Raw genomic sequence first — 26539 nt, forward strand, 5'->3', positions numbered from 1 at the left:
GGGGCAGTCCGGGCCCTGGCCGGGGCGGGCCCCGCGGGTCTGCGGGCCGGTCTGCGGGCACGGCACGGCACGGCACGGCACGGCACGGCACGGCACGGCACGGCACGGCACTGCACTGCGCGGGCGGCGGCGCGTCCTCTCTGTGCCCGTGGGTGCCGGCGGCCGTCGCGGCGCTCAGGTAAGGAGCGAGCCGAGCCCCGCCGGGGGACGGAGGACGGGCGGGCGGGACGGGGGCGCGGGCAGGGGGGGCGCGGGGCCGCGCGCGCCTCCCGCCTCGTGGCCATCGCGAGCCTTGCTCGGGGGGCTCGCGCCGCCCGGGCCCCGCGCCCGCCCGCCCCCCCCCCCCCCCCCTTCCCTCCCTCCCTCAGCCCTTTGGCCCCTCAACCCCCGCTGCAGTCCCGCGCAGGAGTTCGCCGCGGGTCGCCCCCGCCCGACCTACCCGAGGTGATGGGAGGGATAAAAGCCCCCGGTAACGCCCGTTTTACCTTCGTGGGGGTTGCTGCCCTCGAGGGCTCTGAGCATCTCCAGGCTGTAAAAGCCCTTCGGAGGATGTGACTCTCTGTCCTCTCCTGCCCCCACCCCTAAGCTCCTCTAAGGGGATCTGCGCGGCTGAACAAAGAGCGTTGTGTGAGGCGAAGGGGTGCGAGGGCTCTAAGCGCTGTTAATTTGCATCGGGGGGGGGGGGGAACCGACCCTGAAAGAAAAAAAGATTCCCTGTGTTGAACGCATCGGCCGCAGATCCGGCGAGGGAGCAGCCGCGCACGGGAGGCCGGCGGCGAACAAAGCCTTTTTATATAAGAAAATGATGTAAACCGTGCCCCGCTGCAGGTAGGAGCCGCGAGTATGTGCCGACCCAGCTCGGTGTGCCCGGCACGCTGTGTGAGGCACTCACTGCGACCTGCCTCTCGCATAGGATGTGCTGTATGGAGCACCTTCGGGAAAGAAGGGGGTGTGCCGCGTGTCGGGAGAGTTGCTCTCCCTCTGTAAGATACCGGCATGGTTAATTTCCCCGTGCAGGAATTTTCAGTTCTCCTCTGAATAAAGATATTCTTTTGTTTTGCTGGTGGGTTTTCATGTAGGACTCTATCTGCAACGAAGTAGGTGGCTTTCACATGTAAGTGGGCATTAACATAGAGTCATGCAGTAGAGTAGGGTGTATACATATGTATGTTGTAAGTCTTATTCTAGGTCTCCAGCATCCCTTTTCATAATCTCTCATTTCTTTGTGGTTGATACCAATAAATCATGCTCCATCCTTTCTCGAAAAATGCCTTGCTATCCAGCATTTGGGCTGCTTGTGGTTTGGGAAACCTGTACCTTTTGTTTTCTGAAGCATTCTTCCTTGCAGGATTGAAGCACGTATCCTTTCTGTTCTGGTTCTTCACATTTGCTCCTCAAACCTTTGTTTTCTCTCCGTGAAAGAATCTGTTTCTTTTCACCTGTGCTGGTTTAGACTTGCAGGGATGTCTAGACTGCAGATCTTGTAGCCAATGCCCCCAAGAAGAGGTTCAGCTGCAGACTGTATTTATTTTCTATAGCTCCTCTTTCTTCCCTCCTGACTGGATGACGTGATCACAGCATCTCAGCCCTTGCCTGGGAAGAGAATGTGCTGAGAGGGCGTGACCTAGTGAAGTTACCCCTGCCATTACTTCATAGATCACTAAGAATGAGAGAATGGGCACCTTCCTTGAGTGTGCCAAAAACTCTCTTCAGTTAGTGTAGAGATAGTCCAGTTAAGTTTGTGGATGGGTGTTCGTTTCTGCTGCTGATGTTCTGAAAGTGTGATACGTAAAATTGAGCCCAAACTTGCTCCTGTAGCACCTCAATCTGGGAACCACCAAATTCCTCACTGAGTATTTTATTTTGCCCTTTTGCAAAGCACTGTTGCTGCACTCAGCAGTGAGCAAGACCCCCGTCTTAATGTGGTACCAGTCTCCTGGAGCTCAGGCATTTGCAGATGAGCTAAAGTAACACACTGAAAATAACCTCCATGGCTTAGTGAGACCATTCAGCATGGAAATGAGATGTAGGTGAGCCCTGGCTCTGCGGGGAGGGGTGATCTCAGCAGTGGAGCATGGTGCCCTGAGTTCTGTCTCTTCTCATTTTTTCTTATCTCATCAAGGGTCAGGATTTGGTTAATGAAACTTTCAGTTTGTTGCACCTATATTGTGCATTGCCTGTGGGTGTTTGAGAGAGGCCAAAGTGCTGTCATCCTGAGAATAAAAAGTTGCTGTTCTTCTGTGGAGAGTTTTAGCACACCAGAGGGCAGTTCATTCTGCTTATAATGCAGATTGTTATATAAAGTGGCATTTGCAGATTTGATTTAGAGATCTGATTTAATTGTTACGGTGTGTTATGTCATACCCACTTAGCTGTGCTCTTTAATATGTTGGGGCAATACAGAAATAGTTGTAATTGTTGTAATTGAATGACCCCTGAGGTGCTGCACCTAGGCACAAGCGATCTGATCCCAGCAGACCCTAAATGAATTGCTGCAGTCTGCTGCATTCTTGCTGGATGTTTTTCCAGAAGCATACCTTTCCTTTCAGCCTGTGTCGTGTTACCACTTACTATACCATGTACCTGGATTCATAGAGGAAACATTTGCTGTATGTGCTGACACCAGTGGGCTCTGGTCCATCTAGCACTGGCACTGTGCTTACTTAAGAGTTGCCTGAGCTATAGAAGTTGCTAGAAATACTGAAACACAGAAATGGGGGGGTGGGGGTGGCCTATTGCAGACTCTGCTGGGCTGTTTCAGATATCACCCCCCAGTGTGGCATGTCATACACGTGTTGGAGACAGGTTTGTTTTCTTAAAGTGGTTGGAAGACGAAGAAGTCAAAAAGAATTTGAGATGTGAGGACTTTACGATGATGGCTTTCAGAAAGTCACCGCTTGATTACAAACATTTCTGCAAAGTCGCAAGATACTGACAGAGCTTGAAATGCAGCTGCAGGATCTGTGAGGTCTGAAGTCTGATCTGCTGTGGTGGACAAATTACAATTAGTTTAAGAAAGGAAAAAAAAAGCTTGATAGTAGTATTTTTTTATAAATTGTGGGTCAGTCCAAAGGCCCGAGTTCCTTACAGAACTTTTGCTTATAGACCAGGCAGTGGCTATGCTGAGGCCTGATCTGGTAAAACCTCTGGCTCACAGCCAAAGAACAAAAAAACACCCCTTGGCTTTATTGGTGTTCCCAAAGAGGAATTCCTGCCTGTAGGACACTTGTAGCTGAACTGAAGCCTTACCTAGGAAGGGATCAGGGAGTGTTGCAGTTAACAGACACATGAATAATGGCCAGAAATTTGGAAGGGTGTAATAGGGCTCCTAGGCGACCTTACAAGGTCCTTTCTGAACTGAATTATCTGACCTGGTGGTCACCTGGATATTTTGTTTCTGTGCTTCCTTAAAGCCAATATGTGTATTTGATGAATGCATGTGCTGATATATAGAATTGTTCCTAAGACTCAAGAATACTTGTTTTGGTCCATCTGGATTTGTTCAGTTGTTCAAACACATGCTTAATTGCCCTTGAAAGTCAGCCTTAAGCATCTTTAAAAGTCAAGCATATTTTTACCGAACAGGGAATGTTTTATTGGAAAGAGAATAAATTCAGGGTATGTGGGCTCAGTGGTGGAAAACCCTTGATGATATTTAGTGATGCCAAATACTTCTAGACTAAGCATGGAAATGAACAACGTTCTGTGAAATCATACTATGGCTTTTCCCTGCCCAAACACACATGCACATGCTAAGGCACGGGAAGGGTGGGTCTCGACATCTTTGGCATCCTTAGTGCAGGTGCTTTTTCTTCTATTCTTTTGCTTCATATACAAATGTGCTTGTTAGCAGCAGTTCTGTACTGCATCTCAGCTAATAAGAAAAAAAAACCAGCATGAGACTGATTTCCATAGGGTGGAGCTGATTTAGAGGATTGGTGGTGGAAAACAGAGGTGGTTTAAGCCATCTCTCCTCAGTAGAAGAAAAAGCTTTTATTTCATGGATAGGTTTAATCACAGGTTATGCTACTAAACTATATGAGAGTGTTCTAGAAAGAGATTCAGTGTGACACTTGTAATTGCTTTCTAGGTATTGGAGGAAAGAACTGAGGTATCCATGGGGTTAATTTGGATTTCTGTGGCCACATGGGTTACTGTACTAGCTGTTAAGAAGATTTGAGGTCTTGATTGACCCATTTTACTTTAACACTAATTGTTTGCTGTTGTATTAAGGAGAAAAGATGAGCTAAGGCTGTTGCTCCTTATGGTTTTACACTCATTGCTGTTTTTCCCTGCAGCAGACTTGCAGATGAGACTGATCTTTGTTCTTTTGTCTTGACTGAGGAGCTGACGGAGTGATAAGGAGACAACAGCTCCAGAGTGTCGGTGTTTATACTCAGTGTTCTGCATCTTGGTTAAAGTGCCGGTTTGAAAGGAATTACTGTGAAAAGGTGTGGCTTGGGCAACCTCAACAATATAAAAATTTACTGAATCTCTTTGTTTTCTGTAGTCTGTAAGACAGTGCTAGTTTATAGGCTTGACCAATGTTATGATATACTGTTTATCTTTTAGTATTATTTAAATGTGTTGTTTTTCTAACTTTGTGTTGTAATGAGTGTTTGTTTATTTTTGGACATGCTGTCCATCTTCCAGATAAAATATGTATGTATCTGTATGTCCATATGGTACAAGGGTGACAATGGCCCATTATGACCAGCAGTGTTAAGTGGAGAAAATCAGTATAACTATGTTGAATTCCTTGAATCTGCACCTGACTTGCACTGTCAGGAAAAAGACAATGCCACTTTCAGATCTCTTTTCTGATCATTGAAAATCTGGGTTACTTTTTCCCATCAGGGAAATAATCAGTTCATACCTGTGAATTCTTAAGTTATAGATTTTTAGGTAGAATTAAGTCCCTCTAGCAAATTCTGCTCCTTCATTTAGATTTGGCACTTGTGGGTCCGGGGATATGAGGAATATTTCTCGTGTTGTGTTGGTCAAGCCCCCAGCAAGAAGTAGGAAGACTTGTTTCTGTTAGTACTTCCAATAGCTGTCATGCACTTAGATCACAGTAGCTTCCACTGAGTTGACTCTATGAAAAGTTGCTTTTCTCTTTGTGAAACTTGTCCTTTTGTCCCCTGAGGGCGTTTTAAACTAATTTCAATAGCCGTTTGCAAAATTAGCTGTATTTAAAGTGTATGCAGCCTCTGGATAAACAACACAAAAAAACTCCCAAACAAACCAAACCCAGTAGTCCAGTCATATCAGCTAACTTGGCAACATTTAATTATAGGACCTATTGATTCAATTAACCCTATGTGTCCACTTTATTTTCTGGAGAGAATGATAGGGGCTGGTTTCTTGTTTAAAACTAGGAACAGTCAGTTTTACGTTGAGGGATATAGATTATCTGTTAGAAGAGCTGCTTCCATGTGCAAAACTTGCCACTTTTCCTGAGGTTCTGCTCTTGGATGAGCAAAGTTAGGAAATACTACCTCAAAAAGAGAACATAGAGTAGGAATATTATAAAGGTTCTGAACAGAGTTAGGGATATGCTTTTAAAAACTCTGGCCTTGGTCCACATTTGATCCAGAGATGAACAGTAGAAAGTGCTGTGGACATTCAAAAGTGGCCTGGGTGCTTCACTGCTGGGCCAGAAACCTGTGTCTGCTGGCTGTGAGTGCAGATTGATTGGCCTCCTTTCCTACAACCACGGGGTTGTCCAGGCTGTGCCTGGAGGAACCCCGGCTAGGTTTTAGCTACGGTTTTTGTTCTCCTCATTTTGTGTAGAAGGTATCTGTATAACTTGGTAAGCCAGTGCAGGCAATTGCAAGGTGCAGTAAAGTGTAAAGACACCCATATCTCTGGGAAGGCTCAGAGACTGAGGGCGACTGCGAGCGAAACCTCTTGTCTGTGTCTGCTGTGGAATAAGGTGAAAGCACATGTTCAAAATCCTTTGACTTTAGGGAGGGTTCAGGTCTGGATTTGAGTTTTGGTTGGCTGGAAGTCTGGTTGGCTTGTTTTAGCTAACCAGCAACAACTTGTGCCAAGTTACTGTTTTCCACAGCAGTGTTTCTGTGACCGCCAGGTCTGAGCAGAAAGATCTGATTCTCTCATGGGAACTTTGGCCAGACCTGAGGCTCAACGCTGCAATGTGATGGCTCCCAGTGCCAACAGCTAACACTTGCTAATGTTAACATGTTTTCACTGTTCCCTGGCTGATTGTTGGACCAGGAGACCCCACAGCCTTTTAAAGGCCCTGCCCTGTTCTTACAGCTGCTTCCACGTGATCTGGTAAGGTATGCTTGGGCATCCTTTCCTCTTCTGGCCATGTGGTATCGCTCAGACGGCAGAGCTGCTACCTTTGTTTGAACTTCTGTGACTGTGGCTTGATTACCAGCAGCTGTATGTCCACGTGCAGGGTGCCTCTCACTGACAAATCCCTGTGTGCTGGTGCCTGATGTGCTTTTCAAGGTGCTGGGCTGCTGTTTGGAGCTTGTGTCACAGGGCATTGCTTCCCTTGAGTGTGCTGAAGGCAATACTAGCTTTTATTTCCCTAGCAATTAGCAAATGTTCAAGAAGGCAGAGGAAAGAAATCCAGGATCTCAAAAAGGAGAGATGCAGCGGTGGTAGTTGAATGATTTGCAAAGGAGGAGAATGGACCTTGCTCAAGGAGTGGTCTGGGTGATCGGTCATTCATATCCCATCACACTTGTCAACCTGTAGCCTGGGGTGAGAGGGCATCAGAGATGAAGCCAGGTGTGATGGCCCTGAGCTGCTTCCTTACCTGCAGAATTACCCTGCCCTCCTTCAGTGCTCCCCCGCATCCATATTAGAAAATATGTGGCATGGGGAAACAGCCACAGGAATAGGAGGGAGTTTTCTGAAATAAGAGTCAGCTACTCCAGATTTGTATCAGAGTCATTACTGATTTGCACTGATTCAGTCAGGGCAGAGTTTGGGCCAAAGGATGCTCTTCACAGGCTGTCAGAATGCTCAGAATGCACCTGGGAGTCAGTGTCTGTGTTGCCAGGAGTCCAGATCACACCTGGCACTTAAGGTTGTGGCTAAGTGTGCCTGGAAGGAAGGTGGCAAGGTAGTTTTTTGTCCCCATTGTCTGTCTAATTTTGTAAGGATTAATTTGATGTCCCATAAAAAAAATCTCCCCCTGTAAAATGATGAAGAAACACATAAATCAGGAGGAAGGAAACTGTATATTTCTTTTGTCTTAGGGAGATAAAATATGGGAATTTCCTGAAGTAGCAAAGGAAAGTTGGCAAATGTGGGAGAATAATTAAAAAAAAAAAAAAGGGAAAAGCAAACAAACCTCTCCATGTGGGAGGGGGAACAGTTAATAACTTGATCCATTCCAAAGAGCTAGGGATAGAGTGTGGTAATAAGAGCTTTCATTCCATGTTGTTCTGCAAAGTTAAGTTTTTCAGGGTATAGAGAGCTGGTTGTGCTTCTGAATAAGACTTAGCAAAATATTGAATCTAAGCATTTTGTATTACCCAGTGCTATCTGTTAGAGCATATAATAAATTTATGTCTTATAAATAAAAGGCATTTTGTAATATGACAAATTAATATCTGTAATTTTATATTCCACAGTTTGCCAGAATTAGCAGCACTGATTTATAGATAATACTTGCAGTCCTTTAGTTGAGATAATTTAAATGGCATGCTACTAGTGTTGCTTAAAACATTGTCAGTATTAAAAATACCCATAAATGTACCTTTCAATATATGTAGTTGAAAACTTTCTTGTGGAATGCATATGGAAAAAAAAAATAGGTGTAGCCAGATTGCATTCATTTAGAATGACCTCTAGTACAAAACTGTTTCTGTGGGCAAAAAAAGCTGAATTCGATTAGGTTTCTTTATTTTTTTGCCTTTACTTGTCTCGGTCCACTGTACACTTGCAGCATCACTGTTATCAATAAATGGAATTAATAATATGTTGCAAAGCTTTAATTCATGATTAGAAGCAGTCAAAAGTTAGAAAAACATTTTCAGCTGCTGGAATGGTTGTGTGTTTGTGTAGATGGTAATGTTGGTATCAGGGCACCAGCACTGACCTGCTGGTCAGTAATTATTAGAGGTAATTATTACCTCTAATTACCAACAGGCACAGTTACCAAGATGTAATTTTTGGAAGGTGTGTACCTTTCTGAGCCAGCAGAGAAAAATGGTACTGGCTGTTTTAAGGCAGATTCACCTTTTTTGGGTAGGGTCATGGATTTTCTGTTTTGTTCTGGTGATGGGACCAGAGCAATGTGGTGAATGTGCAAACTGTACTTAAAGTGTAAACAAGTTACTTTAAGTGTTTTAGGAATAAATTCTTTTACCACCTACTGCAAGCAGGAGGAGGGAGTAAGTACTTGGAAAAAAAATATTGGGTAAACCTAGTGTTTTCCGTACTTTAGAATGTGAAGCCATGTCTACTGTTAGGTTCAGAAAGAAGTATTTCCTTGAAGATGTGGTATTGCAGAGTTGGCATCATGGGGCGTTACTCTGAAATCCCTGTGTGGGCAGCACCAGGTGATTTGTTTTGCCCTCACTTCCCTGCCATTCTCAGGTGACTTTTGGGTCTGAGGTTTCAGTCACTTGAAAGACTTGAGTTACTTTTGTTTCTAATTTGTTTTATATACTGATAGAAGTTGTAAATTTTTTCTGAGGAGAGTGTGGAATTTTCTTCTGTATTTTAAGTTATTGCAAGATCAGTCTTAGTGATGCTGCTTATTCCAGTTTGCAATCGAGTAAGTGATTTATTTGTGTCCTGGGATGAGTGAGAGAATGAATATTTTACCTGTGGTGTGTTTTTGTGTTGTCTCTGGCAATGTTTTGGTATCTTTTGATGTTCATCTGAAGAAGAGGGAAGATAAGTGAAAAATGAGTTTTCCTCCAGTGAGGGAGTGATCTCTGCATGCATTAAAAAGGCAAAAAAAAAGCGGTCAGAGGCATGTGTTATGTTTTCATTTGAAAAATTAGCTGTGTAGACTTGTTTTAGCTGTAACTGGTAGGTTTAAGAGCTGACAGAACAGTAGAAATAGAATTTATCTGTCCAGGATTTCCAGCAGCTTTTGAACAACAGATATAAAGAAGCTGCTATCTCCTTATATTCACCTCTTTTCCAGATCCAAGCGTGACATAATTTTCTTTAGGATTTTGTTCCCCTCATGCCTTTGCAGTTGGAAAGTGGTGTATTTATTGTTTGCTCTGCTGCCCTTACCTTCAGGCAAGGCTTGATCCAGATTGGAGTATAATCCTAGATTAGTAAACAAGCCCTGCCCCATGCCTCTGTCACTAAGCAGATGAGTAGCTCTTTGAAGAATGTTTCGAGGCTTGTGAAAATAATTTCTAGCAGAAACTTGCATCTTAAAAGATATTAAAATATGCAAATAGTCAAATGAACAAGCAAGTGTGCCTCAAGATTAAAGGTTCTATATCTCTAGTCCCTTGTTAATATTTCCCTTTCCATGATGGATTTACTCTGCAGCTGAACTTGAGAACCCTTCACAACTGGCAGGGGTCCTGGGCAATTTTCCCTTCCACTGTAGGTCTGGCTGCATTTTGAGTATTTATCTATTTTTATTTGTTGTTTTCCAGTTTAGTCACTCATTTTGTATTGAAGCATAGCTCTGGGCAGAACTAAGAAACTCACTATATAGATGAAACTATGGAAGAATAACCGTGGGATATTCTTCTGCTGGACTTTGTTTTGAAGTGAAATGTTGCTCGTTTTCTGAGGAGCTTACAGAAGTTTGGGATTGTGGGTAGGACAGCTGTGGGATGGACAGTGCATGTGAGCTGGTGGGGCTCTGGGCTAATGGTGAGAGCCTCTGGCATGTTCATCACAGGTGTGCTGCTGGTTTTGGTTTTGGCTTGTCCTGTTTGCTTAGTTCCTGATTCATAGCAGAACTGCTTCTTGGCTTGGAAATGATTCCTGTTGGGATTTTCTGGGCAAATTTCAGCCTTGTCTTTGCAAAATGATCTTCTCTGTATCTACCAATAAATTGATCAGGGCCTGACATATCCCCATAGACAGTGCAGGCTTAGGGTGCCAAGGGCTGCTGGGGCAGCTCCTCTGCAGGGTACTTGGGTGCCCAAGCCCAGCAAAGCAGGTTCCAGGCTGGCAGGGCAGCTACTCTGCATTTTTGCCCTGTGTATCAGCTAAGCAGCAGTTATTTCCATTTCTTAACCTGCTAATTCCCAAGGACGGCAGGAGCATCAAACCTGGCTCTGTGGAACTGCCCAGCACAGACCTGCTTTCCATATACTGGAAGGAGTCACGAGGGCTTTTCTCTTTACTGTAGGAAAAATGAGTTTTCCCTGCCCTGTGGAAATATTGAGACAATTTTTCTGTGCATGTCCACCGACCGTGGTACTTGTACATAACCAATCTGAAACCATTCCTGAGAACTGACTACTGCAGGTGCCCAAGTAAACGTTTGCTGGTTTTAGCCTGAAATATGAAATGCTTTATGCAGACTAAATCTAACCATGATAGTGGAGACCAGGAGAAGCTTTCCAGTTTGGTAGTCTGGGATGCTTAGCTGCTGCTGTTGAGGTCCTGTGCCGGTTTGCTCCTGCGGTGCCTGGTCCTTCCCTGACCCTGTGGGAAGCCAGCTCAGGAAGCTGAGCTGGGACAATGCTAGTCCTGTACAAAAATTACCTTCTACCAGTCCAGCTCTCTAAATTGCTCCAGAGCACTGGTGAAGGGGAGGGGCGGGAACGTGTGTTTGAGAACTGGAAGGCCTTTACTGGTATGAAAATAGTTAATGCTCCATTTTGAAAATGAAGGTCACAGGATCTAACCTCCCTGGTAGGTTGTGTTGCTCCCTAAAAGAAATCAAATTACCCCAGTCCGAATCTTGCCTAGTACGTTTTAAACTACATGCTTTTACTGTAAATGGTATTTTTCAAAAAAAATTTAATTTTTTTAAATTTATTTTTTTTGGTTGTGAGTGAAGAATACAAGACATAGGGTTACAGTGAAATTGTTGCACTTCCTATTAACAGTAGAAATACTCTTGGCATAGTCTTTTGCTGGTAGTCACAGGGAGGTGTGTATGGTAATAAACAGCACTTTCAGGCTTTCTGTTGAAGGCTCTGAACTTTGCTTTGCTGCAGCTGACTTGTTTGCAATAAAGCCCTTGCCTATGTCTTTAACGAAGGACTATCCTGAGGTAGAAATTGTCTTCCTTGGAATTAGGGGAGGAGGAGGGATGTGTGCTGTGAAGAAAAGCTAAGCCAGGAAACACCTGGCAACCAGATGGCCCCCTAGCATGCTGCATCATACCCACACCTTCATTAAGGATTACTTTAGCTGTCTCTGGGTAATAGATTTAGAGGTTTGGGGTCACAAAGAGTTAGAAAATTGTAGCCAGTTGCAATTAAACATGAGTTATTTTTAGAGGGCAAAGAACTGAGTTGAAAGCTGAATTAGAGCTACTTGAAGTGTTAGGGCTCACTATGAGTGATATTTTTCTGGGTGACCAACAAAAGAGCCCATGCACTCCAGTCGGAGGCACAAAGCCCAGGTGGCAGGTGGGCTGGAGACAGCAGAGTTGTGAGCAGTGGCAGTAATGTGGAGCTGGCATTATTCTGCTTCCTGAGGGCAGCTGATGTTATGTACTTCTCTCTGAATATTTATGTGTGTGACAGATAAAGGCTGCTCAGACTGTTAGTAAAATAGGATTGTTTGGTTTGCACTGTGATTTGTATAAGCCTGGCTTAGTATCTTACAGGAATGTTTCACTTGCATTTAATTTTGTTTTGTATTTCCTCTTCAGTGTGCCAGCAAACCAGAAAGGGCAAACTCAAAAGTTTTTAATTGTGAGAATATCAGTAGGGAAATGGAGAGCTGGGAAGAACAGTACCCAGGTGCTTTCTGTGTTGGTGTCCAGTCAGCAGCAGCAGTTGGTGGCATGTGGTGTGTCAGAAATTCAGGCTGGCCCTGTGTGGGTGCATAGAAGTGAGCAAGAGGAAACTGCTCTCCCTCCTACATCCCCAGTAGTTATCAGTGTGCACTGGCGGGTGAGAGCCATGGCACTACTGAGGTGCCTGGGGAGGCTCTGGCTGTCTCACTGCTGTGCTGGGAGATGCCTCTTCTTGAGGGGGTTGTTCTGTGAGTCAGTGGCTCAGAGCTCCCAGCTCTTGCTGAATGCAGGACTGATTGATACCATCTTGCGGTGCTGACCTGCTCACCACCCTGCTTTGGAAGGTCTTGAGGTACATTGTGGGAATAACAAACGAAGACACTTTGCTAGTTGAGGGGCTGTGTAAACTTGGATTGCCTTCCTTGCAAACACTTTGGAGCATCCACAGGAGTCTGTGAGAGGTTGTTTCTGTGAGAGGTTGTTCATTACTTTTGTTCTGGTGACATTGATGGAATAGTAAGATAATTGCTGACTTTCATCCTGTATATTCTTTGAGCAGCTTCATTGCAGAGAGTCTCTCTCTTGTCACTTTCATAATAAAATGTTGATAAGCACAACTTGAAAACACTTATCATTGAAACATCAATTTAATTACTTGTTAGAGTTGATATCAAAGCCTGTTGTGAATTTAATGCAGTAAGTTCTGAAGAATCCACCTAAAAAAACTTGTAGATATCACTTCAGTTTTTAAGGCTACTAAGTACAGGGTTGGTTCTGCAGCTGAGATCCCTGTTAAAGATAAGCTAACTTGCATTATGCAGTGGAAGTGTTTGTCTGTTATTAAAGACAAGCCAATGATATCCAACATGATACGGGGCAGCCGCATCAATATGGAACAACTCTGTCTTGAAAGAGTGGAGCAAGTTGTTCAGTAAGTCCTTTCATTTTCTAGTCTCTCTGAATCTGAAAGATGATATGGTATTTCTTATTTTATCCTCCTGAGAGGAAAAATAAATCTTCTCTGTTCTTGAAAGCTACTCCCCCAGGTTAGGCAGTTCTTACATGGAACAGTGTTACCCAGAGAGGTTGTAATATCCTTTTGCTGTGTGTTGGTGGTGTCTTCAGCCAGTGTAAAACCCCACAGCAGCAACTTGGAAAGAAAAGCAGGAGGAATGTGCCTGAAGGATTTACCATGCTGCTCTTGGTTTTCCCCTGAGAAGAGCCCAGCTTGAAGCTGAAATTAAAATGTAAATCCTAAAATAGGCATAATTAGGGTACTTCCTTTAGACAGTGTCTGGTGCAGGCACTTTCAGTTTCTGGGAGTGTGCGTTTTTTTCATTGAAGTGTTTGAGCAGTGAATGAGGGAGGAAATGATTACCAGTTGGAGGTTGTGCTGCTGCTCTCCAACTTGGGAGAGCTGGAACAAAGAACAGAGCATGAGATTTTTTTTTTCCCCACCAGTCCTGCTGCTATGGTGTGTAAACCTGATGAAGATTTATGCTTCTAAATGTACAGTTACTGCTCCAGTAACACATTGGTACTAAAATGAGCAGAAGGTGCTGATATAGATCCTGCTGTGTTTTGTGTGGCATTCTGCAGAGTTGGGATGGAGAACTGGGATGTCTTGTCTTGGAGGGGCTGTCATGGGCCTGCCAAAGTGCTGAAACCCTCTGAATTGGGTTGCAAGGTGACTTGCCTTTGCTACAAATCTGTACTTTGTCTCTGCTGGGCTTGGGTTAGCCCTTGAAAGAAGCATATTTTGCAGAAACAAAGTGGTAACCCAGGCAAAATAACCTCATTTTTGTCGTGGAGCTGGAGTTAATTCTAACACTGTGTGGAACTTGGTGGAGGCCTGAGCATGTACGAAGGAGTAGGGAGAATTCGAGCTGAGTTTTAGTTGGAATGGGCCTGGGGAAGTAGGCTGGGACTTGTTCCCTGCTGGAAGCTGGGTGGTTGTGTTGTTTGTTGTTCTTCTGTATTGGGGTTTTGGCACTTGCTTTCACAGTAAATCAGCTGTTGAGAATGTTGTATGTGCTTAGAGTCTGTGTGTGTCTGACAGCTTTGGCATATTTGCTTGATAGATGTTTAGCTTCTTTCGCTTTTTAATTTTTTTTTTTTTTTCCCCCCAGGAAGACTTGTGTGATGTAGGCAATGTTAATGACAGAATAGTTTCAAGACTCTAAATTTATACCCACTTCATTGTAGTAATTACTTTTTATAAAATTACTTTTCCTAGGGAATGCAGTGAAGTACTTTACCTTATTGAGGTGTGATATAGACATTCATGATCTAAAGAGATCTTAAATGGTCTTGAGTTTTATGGCTAAGGCCAACCTTGAGTTTCAAACCAGAAAAAGGCTGCTTTCAGCCAAGGTTTTTTAACAGTGTTATGAGGGTGTTGTGTGTGATTCAGTTATGGTCCTGTACATTGATGTTTAGTTTTGATGACTTAGAGACATGACTAATAATATAGCAGTGCTATAAAGTAGTGTTTTTTCACATTGTCTAGCTTAACACATTAACCAGTGAGGCAGAAAGCACAGCAGATGTTTGTTTTCCTTTTTCCATACTGAAAAAGCTGTAGTTCAATTTTAATTTTGCCATTTAGATTTTTTTTTTATGGTGACAACTGGTGAAACCATGCTGTTAGTTAGATGGAGAAGAGTATCTGTATAAAATGTCATTTGAGATACTAAAAATGCCTGGCTGGGCTAATGCTGTCACTTATTCTAAGCAAATAGCTTTGATACTTTGCAGTCTCCTGGAGTCATATAATGGTCTCCTTTAAATCCTGTATTTATGAATCTTGAGCTATGACTCAGGGATTTAGTTTTTTTTTCCATTTGGGGAAGAGACTGAAATAAAGATGACTTTCTACAAGCCCTCAATCCTGAATCGGAAAGAATTTTGTAGAGAATTACTACATTTCTGTGATAGTTTTAAACCGAGTCCTTTACTAGGGAATTATCCCTGTTTCATAATGCCATCTGTTACTTACCAAAAATTCATCAGTAAGATTTCTTCTCCCCCCTTCCCCTGAGTGCTAGGGATGTTAAATTTTCTTACAGAACTCATTTGCTCTGAAGTTCCCCACGGCTTTTCCATACTGATCAACATTGATGCCTTGTATTAATTTTCAGTAAACTTTCCATTGTACATCCAGACTTTTAAAAATTTTGATGCATGTGCATACCTATGTGTGCACATATATAGCTCCACTGAGCTGAGTGGAACTTCTTGCACAAATACTACTGGAGTCTAATACTTGGACTATGTTAAACAGAAGGGACATTATTGTCAATACATGAGAGCTGTCACCTGGACAGTTTCCAAGTGAAATATGTTTTACCTGCAGTCAGTGCTACTTCATTCCGTTTTGTACTGATGCACATGAATAAGTCCTTCTGCATCCCACATTCACATGCCAGAGCAATAGCTCCTGCACATACAGAAGAACTGTTAATAGGAAGCTTTTCCTATGACAGTAATGACTTAGACAGTAAGAATAATGAGGTACTGGACCAAGGAAATAAATAGTAAAGAACATCTTTGGATGGTCTGTCAAACATGGTGTGTAATAAAGTATATTTAATCTCTGTCAGTTCAATGCAAAATTCTAAAATGTAGAGTACTACAGAGTAAACTGTACGTGTGTGTTGAAATATGAACATTCATATTGAAACAATCTTTATAATCAACTGACAAGAAAAGAGCTATTAAATAATCTTATTAATTTCCTGTTTTGCCCTACTTGCCATGCTGAGATGATATCTACAGTGCATATTGATAAGTATACTCCTGATTCCTCTTCCCTCAGTTGCTTGGTTGTATGTATGGTAACTGTGAGGACCTTAAAGGGAAGAAATAAGTTTTGTTTGTTGCTCTGCGGAGGGGAATGTTCTGTCCTCTGTTTTCCATTGCAGTTGTAAACTGGTTGTGGAGGGGCTGATGTCAGCTCCAGTTGTGAGTCTCAGCTTCTTGACTGCCAGCTTTACAGTCCTTAAGGAAGGGAGCTGTCATGGAGGACTTCACTGGGGTGCTGAATAGCAGATCAGTCTGCAATTTCAGTGTGAATTCCATAGGAGAACAGGGATAAAGGATAGAAAGATAATGATGTCATCTAGAGCCTGTTTGAACCAGTGGAAAGGACTATGTGTTATTAATTAGCGTCTTCTAATGCTAATTGAAAGGGTTTCCAAAGGCAGACTGGATTTTGTGGGAGAACCCAGAATCATCACTTAATACAATCTTTGACTCCTACTGAGACATTCTTTACCTGGAATCCTCAGAAGAATTAAAGGATGTTTTATTTTCAGTTGGAAAAGTTCACACAGCACCCATTTTATAACAAGCCTGTAGCTTTTATTTATTCTCTACAAAGCTTGTGGGAAGGACTGTAGTAACTTGGAGGAGATGGTTAGAGGTATGCCATAATTTTCTAGACTGACCTAAAAGTGAGCAGCACAGAGACCTTGCTAAAGATCATGGCTTAATTGCAGATATGGGGATATATAAAGGGGTTCCTTGGGGACCAAGGGCAGTGTGTAACACAATCAGTGGCCTGTCAGCTCTAGATCTTCTTACAGAGGGAAAAAGTGCAGATCCTTCAGGGTTGCTTGTAAATTATTGCATGTAACTTGTATGGTGACTTTTGGGATAGAGGAGGGAGGTTTTCTATCCATTTGGGCCATGAACACAAGCAGGCAAATTCATCTAAAAATGTAATTATGTGAATATACATGCACAGAGGTGAACATTCACATGTACTCACAGAAATACCAGGGAGAGAGAGAGGGAGGTTTGTGCTGGATCAGAAACTGCAGTGTTTCAAAGGTAACTCTTTCTTTATGTGGTATTCTATGGACTTGATAGTGTAACAGTTTAGCCCAGACTGTAATCTCTGGAAATCTTACTGGGAGAGTTATTTTCCAGTAAAACAGCTAGCAGACTTGATAAATCTTGATGTGTCAATGGAAGATCACTTGCCTAAACACCACCAAATAGGATTTACTGTTGGGGTATAAGTGAAATCTGCACCTGAATCTGCCACTTGTTGACCATTGGGTAATTTTTAGTTATTGTATTGAAGTTTAATTTTGGCTTTTTCAAGTCAAAATCTGGTTTTAGATATTTTTTTTCAGTTGTGGTTTGGGCCCTGGTCCTTTTGCAAAAAGCAGGTATCTGTGGCATCAGTGCATGCATGTGAGGTGTACTCCTCTTCATTGAGGATAAGGAGGAGTCTGTGCTCATAGGCTATGTTGCAGGATTAGCAGCTAAAGTGCAATTATGTTCTTACCAGTGTAATTATTCCCTTTCCTGCCCTTCCAACAGTGCACATCCTGCTGTGGATTGTCCTTAGAGCTGTCAAGTCTTTGGGGCAAAATTCATCCTTTGCTCAGAACAGCCTATGTTAGGAGAGAGTCTGTGGGTATAAATTTCAGGACTGTAGGTGTATTAGCAAAAAGGCAGGCTTCAGTCTGCTCCTGTGGATTTGGGTGGCCTTAATTGTGCACTAAGCTTGAGGGATGCTCCTAAATATATAGTGAGAACTATGTTGATCCCAAGGGATCCAGAGAGGAAAGGTGTGCTTGAACTAAGTGTTCTGTCTGCATTCCCTGGTCCTGGACTTCTGTGTTACATTGGACATCGCCTGTGAATGCTTATGGAAATGATGGCCACCTCCTCTGCTTCGCCTCCTGAACTAGTGTGGGCAGGCAGGGGAGTGCTGCCTTTTAGGAGAAACAGCCCTTCACAGTCCCTCTGTCCTGCAGAGGTCTCTGGTTGATTTTGTAATTTCTTTCATAGTTTTGAGCTCAAGAGTATTACTTTTGGTGCAGGTACTTAAAAGCCCTAACACTTGTTTCCAGCTGCACTGCTGACAGCACCACGTACTGCCCAGGTAACCATATAGATGTCCTGTTTCATAAATGTTCATCAGTTCATATCATAAACATTCATCCCATGAGCCAGCTCCAGTGAGCAACTGAATTGGGGCCAGACTTATTAGGGGAACCAACAAGTCTCTCTTTGAGTGCAGGGCACGCAGAGGAGAAAAGGGCGGGTCTTAAATCAGTATGTAGTTTAATTGTTTTTATTTTCTCAGAGGCCCCGAAGCAATGCAATGCAGGTTTTTCCGAGCTGACATCACAAAATACTGGAACATGCTGCCAAGTCTATGTGGGTGGAGAAAAAAGGTGGTGTTCTTGATTCTCATAAACACTTGTGCTTCTGTTCTCAAGGAACTAAAAAGGAACAAACTTTTCGTGATGATTCTCTGAGAATCTCATGTTAATGCCACATGAGCGTTTTGGCTAATGACATGAATGGCATTTCCTGTGCTGTCTTCATTGCTCAATTGTCTTGTGCTAGTTATGTAAGTTGTATTTTATCAAGTAGACCATGTGCATAGAAAACCAGTTGGAGAACTCCACGAGTCATTCATCACTTCCTCAGAATTTCCAGCAGAATTACTCATAGTCACAGTTGCTCTGAAAAGAGTGTTCAGTTGTTCTGCATCAAAGCACTGAAGTTGCATCGTTTCACCTGTAAACTAAGTATTTTTTGCCTGATGATGTTTAGGTGGAAAACCTGAAAATGAGCGCAAACACCCATAATTTTCCATAGAAATACATCTCAAAAGTTGTATTAAAGTCTTCACTGAAGTTATAATAAAGTTTTTGATGAAACTTTATTTTTCATAGTGATTGGAGACAAATTACTTTTCACACTTATATTTATGCCTTCTGAAGTGAGGAAGGCTTGTCACCACTTTAAACAAATCATTTGCTTTACAACAACATATTGACCAGCCCAATAAGATGTTCTGTTTGTGTAAGTAAATCTGAAGAAGATGCTTTACATCAAGAGATTCTGTGTATAGGAAATGAATTATGACTGTGGTGTGGATAGTGTTCAGGTTATTTTGAGTTCTTTAAAAGAGCATAGGCAGTCACTTATTGAATAATTGGCCCTGCACAGTGTGGCCTGGAAATGGAGACTTTCTAGAGGCTGTCCAGTTTGATTGATTCGTAGCAGAAGAGGCTTAGAACTACCTGGACTCTTAGCAGTGTTTAGTTGCTCTCCTTTTATCCATTGTTAAGAACTTGAGCTCTTGCTATGCCAATACAAGACCGGCCCTCTAAAGATGCTGTGTAGTTTTTATTAATCTTGTTATCAAGTGCACTCTACATTAAAAGAGTGCTTTGCTGTTCCATAGGTCTGAGATGCTGCAGGGCAGGGGCAGCATTACTTGAAATAATAATGACCAACTCAGTTCCTGGCAAGCAGAGGAAGGGGATGTGGGAAGCAAACAAAGAATCTAGCCCAAGGGGAGCAGGGAACACAGTGTTTAGAATAGCTCAAAAGGGTCTGGATATGTGAATCTGGGAAGCTTAACTTATAGTGCATGTCTCTGTGAGAGCAGGGACTTAAATTGCTTAGTGACTTCAGTGAATTGGAATGTGAAAGGAGAAACACACTTAGTTTTGCTTCTTTTTGCAAGCCTGTCTGAAGGTGCTTGCAGGTGGAAGCTGTTAGCTGTGGAGCTGTTGATCCCAGAAGGGCGAACAGCTTGCTGTACTAATCATTGGGGCAGGTAGCTGACTGCTAAATCTTGTTTGCTTTAATTGGCCTAGTAGTGCCTTTGAATCAGGGGCACTAGGGTGAATAATGTACTCAAGATTTGTCCTGGTATCTTCATCGTAGGCCATAGGTCTTACAACGTAAACTGTTAAATACTGTAGATGAAACACCAGAGAGATTGGTCTTGGAGTCCCTTGGAGATTGTGGAATTGCAAATTAACTCCTCACAATTTACTTAATCAGAGCGTGTATTTATTTTTTCAGAAAACATTCTCTTGTGAGAAAAGTTCATGGAGCAGCTTATTGGAACTGAGGTCCAGCTGGGACTCCCAGTTTCCTTCCAAGAGTGGGAGGTTCCTTTTGTGCATTTCTTTGTTAGCTCTTTATGATGTGCTGATGCATAAGGACTTTACATTGAACCTCTGTCAGGGGCAGATGGGCCCAAAACTCCTTGGCACTCTCTATGGAGGAAAATAACCCTAAAAAAATACCAGCTACAAATTCTACTTCAGGAGTCCTGGCAAATGATGACTTAGCATGACACAAAAGTGCTCATGGGTCAGAATAACTGCTGACATGGTGCCTTGTAGATAACGAGGTTTGTTCTTCCCGCTGTAATTAATGCAGCAAGAGACATTTTTGTTAATGTTACTTTTCTTCGAAAACAAAAAATTTCTACTGTTTTGTAATAAGGGGATATGACTCCCAGTCCCTTGGATTTGTAGTGTCAACTACAGTTTGTATAGTTTGGATTGTAGAACGGCTTTTGATCATGGGATCCTTCCTGCCAGTCTGAAAAATCTGGGTCCTCAAAGAAAATGAGTGCAAGCGCTTGGTTCTTCTGTGAATTGGTCTGTTGCCTTCCACATGCTTGCGTGTATGGATGTAGGGGCAAAACTTTTCAGGTTGGTATTTTCAAAAGGATCTGAGTAAAATGCAGTGGATTTCCACCTGGCTGAGGACCCTGTCTACTCTGAGATGTCCCAGGACCTTGATGGGAGGCACCACTGATGTTGATGGCCTAATTCCCTCCATGCAGTGTAAGACTAAGGAAGATAAAGGTCTTTAGGTCTGCCATCACTGTGAAAGTAAGCATCTATAGCAATAGGTTTTGCTGCTCAAAAAGAAAGGAATTCTGTTTAATAGAAGTTGATTTAATGTCTAAAAATAGACAAGCCCTGGCTTGTGTGCTGGATCAGGTGGCTGTAGTGGTGAAGACCACTTGTCACAGGAGTTTTTTGTTTTGTACTTGGGAACAAGTATTTTTCTGACAAAGACCAATATACACCTTTAGGAAATCAGTAATTATATCTAATGTCTGATGTCAACCAAAGAAATGAGCTGAGCGTGCTCAGATATCAGAATATTATTTTTCTTTAGTTAAGGCTGTGTTTCTATTCTAGGGACTTCCAGTATCTTTAGGGATTTCAGGTTAATGATAACTTGGCAATTAAAAAAAAAATTCTTATTGGACATTGGCTTCAGGTATATTGTCCTGAATAGATTTCTTTAACCATATCATAACAAAACTAAATTGTTGTATTTTGGTTATATCAGATGAAAAAATTTCCTATCCATCTGTCATCTGGGGTTGGATCTCCGAGGTGAGAAGTATCATCTCAATAGGAGAAATTTAGTTTTGCTGTTGCCACCTGAAATCTTACTGTTTTAAAGTGCCTGGGTAGTTTTTAAAAGTGTACTTAACCTTCCTGTAGTTGCAAAGGACCCATGTGTCTCTAAATCCCAGCTCTGTGCAGGAAGTGAGGTGCCTGGGCAGTGGTGGTAAGTCCTGGCATGCACCCATCTGCGCCTTAGAGACACAGGTACATTTAAGGTTGTGTCACTGCATACCATGGCTTTTATGAAAGCTGGCTGCTGGCAGCAGGTGTGCTGTGACAGTGCCATGTGGATGCAGATTTATGGATACAGATCCCGATCCTGCAGGGCGCTCTGTAGAGAGCCATTCAGGTTCCACTGGGGTCCTTTGGAAAGGAGCGGTTTGATCTGGGGAGCTGTGCCTGTACTGTGGCTCTGCATATGGGATGGCTCTCTGCTCCCCCTTCTTTTCCTGTGCCTTGAGGAGAACTGATGCCTTGCACAAAACCCAGGCGATCTCCAGGAAGTCATTCCAGTCTGCTTTGCAATAATTCTCTCTTCAAGTAATTTCTTTTTTTTTTTTTTTTGGTAAACCAGCAATAGCGTCTGGCGTACCGAGTGCACGGTTTACTGAAGGGAAAGCAAATAGGAATTTAATATGAAGAGTTAATTTATGTGTTTCTATTTTGAAAATGAATTATGCACTCTTCTGGAAACTGGGTGAAATAGTCGTGGAAGCACAGAGAAACAGGAATAGCAAACATGCAGCTTGAGATACTGCCCTGTGCAGAGGTGGACCTGGAGGCTCCAGACTTTGGTGTGGAGTTGCTGAAACAATCCTTTGTAAATAATAGATCTTAGTGTTTGTTTTGTTTTTTTTGTAATAAATCATTTGTGAATCATAGTTTTTATTATTCATCAAGCCTCAAAGATGGAGAAATAACATTTAATGAATTCATACACCCATATTTTTCTGTCAGTAACTGAATCAGTTACTGCAGGGCGAGCATCCATTTCCATTTGAGGTGTGTGACCGTTCAGTTCTTGGCACCTTTGATGATGGTGCCACTGGAAGGACCAGCTGTGTGAACAATGTGACCTGGATTTCTGTCTGTCAGTGGCTGGATTGCACCATCATGGAATTCATATGGGCCAATTGCATGAGGGTTGGGTGGAGCAGCAGAGTGAGCCCTGGGGAAGAGGGCTCGCTTAGTCCTCTTCTTGGAGCATGTGTGCTTGTGACAGAGGTTAATACTTCAGCCACTGCTGCCCAGCCCTGGCTGAGCCCCCTGTGTTGCAGGCTCCCTCTCCCAGCTTGATGAACTAAGTAACTGTGGAGTAGTAACTCTGCTAACTTAGCTTGGTTCAACAAATTCCTGTGAGTAGCTGGACTGACAGCTTGTGGGGAGGCAGCCCCAGTAGGAGACAGTGTGCTTATGATGCATGGGGAGTAGCAGCTGGAGAGCTACCCATGTATTTTCTTTTGTAGGCAGTATAGGAGGCTTTGTGTTTTCTTTATTTTTTTTTAATCTTTCTTGCTGTTTAAATCCAGCTCTCTATTTAGAGCAAGTGTTTGCAGTTCAGCCTTTGGAAATGCTTGTGGTCAGAGCCATGAGCAGCACCTGCAGGCAGACACTTTAGCTAATAGTTGGTTCTTCTTTGTTTCTGTGGCAATTTGGGAAGGGAGATTAAAAGACTTGGGAAAACTGGTGGGGATGAGTGGGTGAATCGAAAATGAAATGGATTGGTCCAACCTGTATTGTAGACAGAGCTCTTTCAGGGCTTTGCCCTTGTTGGCAAAGGATTCCATGTGCCAGGTGACAGTCAAGGGCATTTGCCCCTGCCATAGACCAGGGGGGTTTCACAGCTGGATGAGCCATTTAATTTCTTGTTGGCAGGTTAGGAATTTTTCCTGTAGTTTGTACCCTTTCTTGTTACTAGGCCTTCTCTGCAGACTTAGACTTGACTTGCCCCTGTGCAGGAGGTGAGATGCTTCCCGACAGCAACTGCATAGTTCATGTGTGCAAGCATGAGCAGTTATCCTGAAAAGTCTGATACAGTCAGATGGGGTTCTTTGGTTTCACTGTCTGACCAGATGTTGCCAGTGATTTGTTAAAGATGTTCTGAGTGCTTAACAACCTATTTTATTTTTTAGACAGTTGCAGTCAATTGAAGTGAAGGATCAGAAATATCTGAAATGTGTTCCTTATCCAGTCTTTCATTTAGCTAAATGGACAGCGTGACACTAGACCAACCTCTCCAGTCATTTAGATACTCTTGCTACACAGAGACTCAAGTTTGTTTTCAGAACCTGGTGAGGGTTTTGCCTTTCACTCAGGCTCAGCTTTCTGAGTCACTTAGCGATGTTTTACTATATTTTCTTCTTGGTAGGGAGTTTCATCATTGGAAGCTTGAATGGTTGCTCCCTTTTGTGTGACAAGTACGGTCTGTCCCACCATTGAGTGTGGATAGACCTGAACTCCACGTCCCACTACAGTTCTGGAAAATTCCACAGCAATGGTATAATGTGTCATTGAGAGCTATTGTGTGGTTTCCTGGTAAGATTTAGCTCTAAGCTGGAGCTTGTACCTGTAAAATAATATGCTTTTGTTGAGATGTAATATGCTGCATCAAGGTGTGTGCAGGTGTGATTTCAAGACAGAGAAAAAGCAGTGAATCTCCAAACACTTTATGATGGGAACAGAGATCTCATGCAAAGTGAGTTAAGAGCAAAGGTTCAGCAAAGTAAATGAAACTTCCTGATGGGCATCTTATAACTGTCTGCAGAACTGTAGTGTTTTCATGTTTCAGTTGCTTTAAGAGGGGCTGAAAACATACAACTTTGGCTAATGGTACTTTTTAAGAAGTGTGTTGCAGCAGCTCCTGTGTTAATGGCAGAACTGTGAACTCTGCTCCAAGGGACTGAGGATCAGGTGTGAGGTGTTTGCATTAGTGTTGGTGGGTAATGAGGCATAATGTCGTACCAGCTGCTCACCACACTGTACCATACCCGGGTGTGCTCTCAAATCAATCCTAGTACCACATCTTTCTATTGAAATAATTCCTTACCAGAGGACCTGCAGTAGTTGTTTACCTTCTGCATCGAAATGTTTCACCTTTTTCTTTTTGGGTTGTTCTCTTTATTGGTTTTTTTTGCTATGGTGTCTCCCTGCTCCACTCCCCTCTTTCCCACAGTGTTGGTTCTTAGGTCCTGTTGAATAGTTACATGTCATGTCATTTCCACAGGCTGAGAAATAGAGTGCTCCTGGAAAGAGAGGTCAGAGAGTAATAAGTAATGCACATTAGCCTAAACATACCAGACAGCCTGGACACCCAAAGAGGATGTTCATGATGTTGTGATGTTTTAACCTAACTATTACAGAGTCTAATTAAGTTTATATTAGTGTCAACCAGTTTCTGTTTTATCTGCATTTGAACGGGAGAGGACTTTTCCCCTTCAAACATTGCATCTAGTTCTTCTCTGTGATCTTTAAATCACTCGCCTGAGACTGTTTAAAGACTTGCCTAAAACTGTTGACATTGCCAGATGTAGTACATGCTAGCAAACAAGTTGGGTTTATTTGGGGGTGTGTGTGGTTTGTGGTTTTCTTTTTTTGTTTTGTTTTGTTTTTGTTTTGTTTGTTTTTGGTTTTGTTTTTTTTTGTTTTTTTTTTTAAATAAATCAGGCCAGCCTGATATTTATACTTCAAGGGTGGGGAGAGGAAGGCAGTGAGACATCTGTGCTTTTAACCCCCTTATCATTGTTTTGCTGGCAGTGGGAGCTAGATGAAGAGTCAGGTTTGCAGGGAGGACTAGTGAAAATCTGTGTGCATGACTGGGTTTTTGCTGGGCTTAGCTTTGCACTGTGACACAGCTAGTTTTACTTGTGCACATACCATGTGGGTGTGTGTTGGCCGAGACAAGCTCCTAACAGAAAACCAAACCAGTTCCAAAGCTGGCAGCAGCAGTGACAGGAAGTCTCCCTTCCTGTACAGTGGAAGCAGGCTCAGCAATGTGCAGCAGATGTTGCCCACTGGATGACAGATGTGTTTAAAATCAATTGTAAAACTGGATTTGGGATTTTCCAAATTGAGTTGAAAAAGGACTAATGCTATTTAACAGTCTGTGTGCTTTAAGAGAGAACTGTATTCCTGAGGCACTGAAGTTCTGTGAAAGAATAAAAACAAAGGCTTGGAGTTCTGCTCTCAGGAATGGTACACTGAATTACACCTGGATCACGGAAAGCCTCAGTCTACTCCTTGTTTTGTGTATGAACTTCATGAGGGTGATTGTATGTAGCTAGTGAAATAGCATATGCTGTATGATGTCTGAAAGCTGGTGAGTTACTTTGGTTGTGTTTCTGACCCTACCTTGGAGGTCATGTAGGTACCAGCATAGATTAGGCTACAGCAGCACTGCTTTGCTTTTTTTAAAAAATGTTTTGGTTTTGGAGGCATACGCTGCAGGTACGGGGAGAGGGCCGGGCAAACATCAGTGTCTGTAATTTCTATGAACTGAGAGTAGAAACAGTTTGTACTGGTACACTTTGAGGTGTTGTCTCAAATAACACCTAAAGTGAAATCAAGCTTCATAAACAGTAACATGCTGGGAAGACCATTTGAAGGTGTAAACAGTACCTGAAAAGCAGGGCATGTGCTGTAGGGAGTGCACTCCTCACAGCCAGGAGACAAGGTGGAATGGCACTGTGCCACTAACTCTGTTTATTTTATCTTTTTAGACGTCTGTTGTTCCTTTTAAATATTATAATTGTGTACTTCTAAAATATTGTTTTGGTCATTTGGCAGTAAGTGGAAATAAGATACTATAATGTATTGTGGCTGCCTGAATGGCTGAGAGTGGCTGTGCCGATGGAAAATGATGGAAGGATCAAGAAATGACTGCTAAGTAGAATATCCCAGCTGTCCCAGGCACTGAGACTGTAGTGTGTGATAGTTAGAGGCAAAACCCCTCTGTGTTTTAGAAAAGCACGGAACAAAAAGATGTAGCACTTAAATGTGTAAAATATAAGGTAAATACATGCACTTCTAAGAAATATCTTATTTTTCTCATATTGATTTTCATTTGAGAGTAGAAAGGAAAGCTGTGGTCAGGTTCCCAGTTCTGCAGTGATTACTCTGAGGAATATCCACTTCTTCCTGCTGTGTTGTCTGGGTGGAGTGCCCTGCTTTGTCTACATCTATTGCCAACCTGATAGAGATGCCATAAAAAAGACAGTTTAGGAGAAGTTTTAGCCATCTCAGCCACTATACCATTGTACTGATTTTTTTCCTTTAAGCTGATGAGGTTTGCTACTGTATAATGTACTGAAAATTCTCACAGGAAGAAAACCCTACCAAAGTACTGATGTCCTTTCTAGTTTCAAAACACTCATTTGGGGTAGAGGGCAAGACAGTTGTCAAGCATCTGTTTGTAGTGAATTAAGTAGCATCAACAACAAAGTAAGAACAACGGAAGGAG

The 26539-nt window shown here is 42.7% G+C and overlaps 1 protein-coding gene across 29 annotated transcripts in view; it reads left to right on the top strand.

The window, feature by feature from the left end:
- Positions 1–93: 93 nt before the first annotated feature.
- Positions 94–26539, top strand: part of MAP2 (microtubule associated protein 2) — a 216624-nt gene continuing 190178 nt past the window's right edge. For all 29 annotated transcript variants that reach the window (XM_027637526.1, XM_027637544.1, XM_027637545.1 and 26 more), the window contains exon 1: positions 94–178. The gene's annotated coding sequence lies outside the window, so the exon portion shown is untranslated. The remainder of the gene's footprint in view (positions 179–26539) is intronic.

This window comes from Corapipo altera, unplaced genomic scaffold (assembly GCF_003945725.1).
Source record: "Corapipo altera isolate COAL_440 unplaced genomic scaffold, ASM394572v1 45, whole genome shotgun sequence".
NCBI classification, from domain to species: domain Eukaryota; kingdom Metazoa; phylum Chordata; class Aves; order Passeriformes; family Pipridae; genus Corapipo; species Corapipo altera.